The following is a 6000-nucleotide window of genomic DNA, read 5'->3' on the forward strand; positions in this document are numbered from 1 at the left end:
TTTATTAGTAGGAATTATCAGAAAGAACATTTTCTTCTAATGATTCTAGTTTGTAGACATAACATTTTAATTTGTTTGAACTGCGTATGAATACATACAAAACTATAAATACAGGATTATTATTGTATTTTGATTTTAGGAGTGTATATATTTTTGATCACAAATATTTTAAATCATTATTAATATTACATTGTTCGTATTAATTATTAATATTATATTAATTAATATTACATTAATATTAAATTTATCATCAATGTCATATTACCAGTATATGAAAATGCAATATGCAAGGAGACTTATTCTGATTCAATAAACAGAGCACGAGGAAAGGAATATTCCTATTCATGGATATAGAAACAGATATAACAACCAGTTTCCCGTGTCAATTCAGATTTTTTACCCTATGATACCAGCAAATAAATGAAGAAATAGATATATGCATGAAACTCGGAAAGTTATGAAGAATGTAGTCAATAGTAAAGTAGTAAATATCATAAATACTATGAAGTCTATTAGGATCTCGAACTGCATAGACTAAATGGAGATTTGAGAAACCTTTTATAAAGCGAAGAATTATATAAGATATTTAAGGCAATGACTAACCAGCAGCAGTTGAATAACCTCTTTTCAAAACTAACTCTCTTCTATGCGTCTACTTGGTAAAGTTGAGAAAATCTCGAAGAAAGTAGTTTTTACTTGGTTCGTATAACCGAGGTTTACATTTCGTTCAGTTTTCAATTTTGTGAAATTATAGATTTATAACGGTTAAGATTGTATTTTGCCGAAGGTTCTTCAGTCCTAGTTAGATAAATGATTATGACAAACTAAAATAGTTGTAGCTGTTGCTAAGAAAAGCTACAGGTTTGGATAGGGTATAGGTGTATTTTAGTTAAGGTTAGTAAGAAATAATTGGCTTGATTCGGTACGGCATAGGTTTCTGTATAGTATCATTCGGTTTACGTGGGCTTATGACTTGACTTGGATGTTGTTTAGGCTTAGGATTTGTATTAATTAAGTAAGTTTTCGTTATTGCCACGGCAAGGTATAGGTTTGGTTAGATTTTGTTAAAGTTTTTTTGAGTTAGATTGGAAGTTATTAGTTCCATTTTGATTCGCATACGATTCGGCACAGCAATGTTAAAATTGACTAAGGGTATAGTTCGGTTTCGTCCAGGTTATTTTTAGTCAACTGATAAGAAAGGTAAGTATATCTTACAACAAAATAATGGTATTGGCCTGTACTACGTTTTGGTACAGTATAGTTAAGATCGGTAAAAAGCTATTATATTCATTAAGTACGTCATACAACTCGGTCGAGAATCGTCCAAATGTCAGACCGGATATGATTTCATTTGATAGGAGTTATTTTTGGAAATATGACGAACTAGCTAAGTGTCACATATCTAAGAATTGAAGTGGTACTGGTGATTCCAGCCTAGACTCCAAGATACTCGAAGATGGTCTTTGAGATGCTAGACTGGACAGCGAGTACTGCGTAGCTCTTAGCTTGGCATCGTTTGGACAATATGAAATATATTGGAAAATCTATAGATACTTTGATAGAATTCATGGAGGCAAGTCTCGAAAGATTCATGTTTGACAAGTGATGCCAATTACCAGGTCTCACCACGTGGAGGTGGCTACGGAATCGAGACCCGTGCCTAAATATTCTACTAAAATATAGTACAAAACATGGTACAAAATATAGTAGAATATATAATAGAAAATAAATGACGAAATGAATTTCAATATAATTACCACAAATGATTGCGAAAAGCAATTCAGAAGATAATACAAATTTGTTACAAAACAAATCTTAATATAAATTACAAATCAAATTACAAAATATAGTATGCCTCACATTTGCAACAAAAGAAGGGCAATTAATAATGACACGGAAATAAAAGTTGAGTAAAAGAATAGGTAATTGTTTTGGATTATTGTGATATTAAATAATAAATAATTTTTTTAAATACGCGCGCTGTCACTTGTGTTGCTTTAAAAGTCGCAACAATAGTGGAAAGAAGCACGCGAGCAGCCATATAGGACACTATATGTTTCGTGAGTTTGATTTTTTCAATTCGAATTTCAAGGGATTTCGACGAACCCTCGAATATAATGGGCATAGTATGCTCAGTAATACTGCAGAAATATGCAAAAATGAAAAATTCCTCCACGTTATGACGATGCAAAGTAGTGAGCATAATGACAAAAAATAGTAAATGACACAAAAAGAATTTATGTCAAGAAAGAAGCATACATTAATAAAAATAAAAGGAAGAAAAAATAAAAGAAATGAAAGGGAGAAAAGTGTAATTCGATTAAAAAGTTTGAGTAATTTCAAAATCAAAACAAGCCCTCTAATAATTAAAAAACATTCGAATTATTACTATTTGATTTTGGAAACTACTTTGAGGGGAATGCTTTCTTTTACTTGTATTCTGTAAAAATCGCTCGAAACAACTATGACAATGAACGAATTATGCGACTAGTACTTTCTAAATTTATATTTAGAATAGAAACTCGAAATTTCTTCAATCAAGATTCTAATGCGCCATTTAGGGAGAAAGAAAGTCGTAGCCTGATTCAATAAATATATATCGTAGGAATGTGTATTGCACAAGTGTCATTGTACATAACTACATTAGCACTCATGGTCGCTACGAAAATAAAATACAACCAGCCATCCGTACGGTTTTGGACCATTCTTTCTACGACATGATGGGTAACCAGAGGAATCGTAAACATGCGACTTACCGATCGTTGGCCTCTTTTCCATATGAAAGCAGCTTTGGAACGACTGTCGTCTTGGTCCTGGGATCAGCGTCCTGTATTATACCCTTGACACGTGGTTAATGCAGCGATGTCAACATTGGTTACAATCCCTTCCTCTTTTCTTTGAAAATACACTCGCGATGTTGCGAACACGTGCGAACTTGTTTCGGCCAATATCGAGAAAAAATATCGCGGGTGAACACATACGAACGAAAACGATTTTGGAGAAGTACGGTTATATATAATTTAAATAATTTAATTGTGATAAAAATATTTAATGTCCACTAATACTAATGAAATGAAAAAAATAAAACATGGAATATTTATTTTACTATTAAATAGATAATTAGAAATAAAAAATGAATTAAATAATTAAATGTATAATTAAATACTAAAGTAAATAAATTAAGTTAATAAATTGTTAAATATTAAATATAAATGAATAAATTAAATAAGTGAAATGAATTATTAAAAAATAAAAATAAATAAATAAATGGATAAATTATTAAAAGTTAAAACTAAATAAATAAATTAAATAAATAATTGAAAGAGAAAAATAAATAAACAAGTTATTAAAAATACGTAAACCCGTTATAATAGTTATTACATAGTTCATTGCAAATATATGCTTTGTATAATTTGCAATAACAATATGTACAGTAATTTTCATAGGTACAATTATTTTTTCATAAAGAAAAGCCATTTACTTGCTCGTAACAATAGTTTTTAACATAGAAATTTTTAAAACAACTTTTTAAAGTTAAAAAAAGGGAATAATAGCTCAAATTGATATTAAGCAAGGGGATCCCCTATGCCTCATCAGTCATCAGCCATCCTAAAATAAGGTAAAATTCGCGTTTATAACAAATTCTATAAATTTAGAAACTTAATCTTTTATATTAGAATAATGCTACCTTACGTTTATAACCGTGCGTTTATACAATTTTTTAAAAGAATGTACAATCAAGGAAATGATAATGCTTATGTATTAAATTATGTAACTATATATATACATATATAGCCTTAGTTACTACAATTCGAAAAAAATAAGTCGAAAAAAAACGAAGTCGTGATAGACAAGGATAGAGAGGAGATGCTCCGTTCTCTTTATTCTCTTAAAAGCCCGACGAACATGAAGTCACAGATGAAGGCGAGTGATTTTGTTCTTGCTAAAAAGAAAATGAAACTAGGATGGTTTTATGCTTAGATACATTTTATTCAGTTTGAAAGTTTCACATATACACAATAATTATTGACGACATAATTCTTCGGTTCTTTTCTTGTAACTTTCATTTTATTTTTTATCCTTTCTTCATTGCTCCGAAAATATAAATATGAGACAATCAATAAAAATTTTTACTTTTTACAACCTATTTATAACTAACTCTTTCTCTTTCTTTATAACTTCTAATTCTTCTTGAGCTTTTACTTCGTCGTCACTTTCTCAATAGCTATTGCGGTTTTCCGTCCTTCTTTTACTTGTAAGTCCAGGTGGTTCAACAGCTTGTTGCGAGCTTAATTTTGGATCAGTTAAATGATCATGAGCTGATTTGCTCTTACCACCAATTTCTTTATTTAATTTCACGGATTCTACTTCATCTTCCTCTGCTTCTTCACCAAATGATAAAAGATTGAAATCTCTGTAACAAAATTTTTCATTGCAAAGAACAATATTGTCAGGGCTAAATTTTGCAAATATATACGATTTTTACTTTACCGATGCTGTTTTAGTTTTTGAACTGTCCTTTACTTCTTCACGTTTCTATACTATTATTCTTGGTATAATATCAGAAAATGTATTGTTCAATATTATAGTTTCTATCCATCTTGGAGGCTAAAGTGGTCTATCAGTCTACAAAAGAGAGGTAATATTATATTTATATCAATTCTTGATATATTTTCTTGTAAACATAAAATTTACCTCATCTACAAATGCTTCTTCCAGTTTAAGCGTGATATATATAGTTTCTCCAGTAACTTTACCAAAGATTGTATGTTTATTCTGTAAATCTGGTGTAGAACTAAGAGTAAAGAAGAATTGGGAACCATTGTCATCTTTTCCAGCATTAGCCATAGCCATTAAATCTCGTCGACAAAAACGTAATCTCGTATGAAATTCCTAATTTTTTTTTAATAAAAAAAGAATTCATTTCATTTTTAAATATAATCTCACTTTAAATGGTTCTCCATATATTTTACCACCTTGTCCTGTACCTGTTGAATCACCACCTTGTGTTATAAATCCTTTGATAATTCTATGAGAGATAGTGTCACCCTAATAACCTTCCGTACATAATGGTATGAAATTTCTACATGCCTTTGCAGTTTCTTTTGCCCATAATTCTAACTCAACATCACCAACAGTTGTCTTCATTACAACCTAGTTTGACAAATATATTAGTTTGATTAATGTAAAATACTTATAAAATCAAATTTATTAAAATTTATTATTTGTTATTGTAATTCAAATTATTATATCTGTTTGTATATCTGTTTTTAAAAATTTAACAGATATACAATATTTACCTTCTAAATTTGTATATTAATTTATTAAATAATTTCTAATTTGAATTACAATAACAAATAATAAATTTTAATAAATTTGATTTTAAATTTTACATTAATCAAACTAATATATTTGTCAAACTAGGTTGTAATGAAAACAACTGTTGGTGATGTTGAGTTAGAATTATGGACAAAAGAAACTCCAAAGGCATGTAGAAATTTCATACAGTTATCTATAGAAGGTTATTAGGGTGACACTGTCTTTCATAGAATTATCAAAGGATTCATAACACAAGGTGGTGATTCCACGGGTACAGGAGAAGGTGGTAAAGTATATGGAGAACCATTAAAAGTGAGACTATATTTAAAAATAAAATGAATTCCTTTTTTATCGAAAAGTAGTTATTGGATATATATGTTTAAGGACGAATTTCATACAAGATTACGTTTTTGTCCACGAGATTTAATTGCTATGGCTAATTCTGGAAAAAATGACAATGGTTCCCAATTCCTCTTTACTCTTAGGTCTACACCAGATGTGCAGAATCAACATACAATCTTTGGTAAATTTACTGGAGAAACTATATGTAACATGCTTAAACTAGAAGGAGCACTTGTAGATGTTTATAAGAAAATGTATCAAGAATCGATATAAATATAATATTTCCTCTATTTTGTAGAATGATAAACCACTTTATGCTCCAAAAATGATAAAAGCTGA

Source organism: Eufriesea mexicana, unplaced genomic scaffold, assembly GCF_001483705.2.
Source record: "Eufriesea mexicana isolate 0111107269 unplaced genomic scaffold, ASM148370v2 scaffold994, whole genome shotgun sequence".
Taxonomy (NCBI): domain Eukaryota; kingdom Metazoa; phylum Arthropoda; class Insecta; order Hymenoptera; family Apidae; genus Eufriesea; species Eufriesea mexicana.